This window comes from Ciconia boyciana, chromosome 5 (assembly GCF_034638445.1).
Source record: "Ciconia boyciana chromosome 5, ASM3463844v1, whole genome shotgun sequence".
NCBI classification, from domain to species: domain Eukaryota; kingdom Metazoa; phylum Chordata; class Aves; order Ciconiiformes; family Ciconiidae; genus Ciconia; species Ciconia boyciana.
The window spans coordinates 66,917,717-66,918,500 of record NC_132938.1 but is presented as its reverse complement, the minus strand read 5'-3'; positions in this window follow the sequence as shown (position 1 = coordinate 66,918,500).

Genomic DNA, 784 nt, shown 5'->3' with positions numbered 1-784 from the left:
GAGTTGTGTCACTACAAATGCATTTTTCTTCTTCCACCGCATTGCAAACTACCAGAAAAGTTTCTGCTTCTCAAGCTGTGTCGTGACTCCTGTTAGTCCCGTGCCTCAGCTCCTGCCATAGAAAGCTTCTGATAACCAGGGCTTTGCCTACAAAGACATTCACCCAGTGATAACCAGTGCAAAGTAACCTTCTATGTCTGTGCTCTGTCAGCATCCATAGGCTTTGCTGCATCAGGGCAACATGTTCTAACTTGCTATTTTTTTCTGTTTTGTTTTGATATATTACAATGCCAAGAAATCAGAAAGACCTCTCTCTAAAACAAGTCTGTCTTAAAAAAATAATTCTTTTGTGAAGCAAGAAAGCACCCTGGGTAGTGTGCAATGTCATCCTGTGACAGTGGAAAGAAACAAATTTGGCTTCCAAAATAAAAGAATATGTATAGCTTCTGCATGCATTCAAGACTTTTTTGTTATCCTCAAAGAAATGATAAGGAGCAAACAACAGTCAAGGGTTTTAACTCATCCACAGAAGTAACCCTGAGAACACTATTAATTTTAATTACTACTGATTTTACAGCTGAAGTCAAACCTACTTTTACTCTCTCTCCCTTGAAACGAGCAGCCTTGACTTCAATGAAGTCCTAGTAGTTTCCTACAGCTAAGCCCCAGCCCTTCCTTTTAGGACTAAAGTGAGTCCTTTTTTGTTATCCTTTGTTGCCAATCCACTTCTCAGCTCAGTTTGGAGCTGATCGTAGATAGATGCATATATCCCATGGTGGTAAGC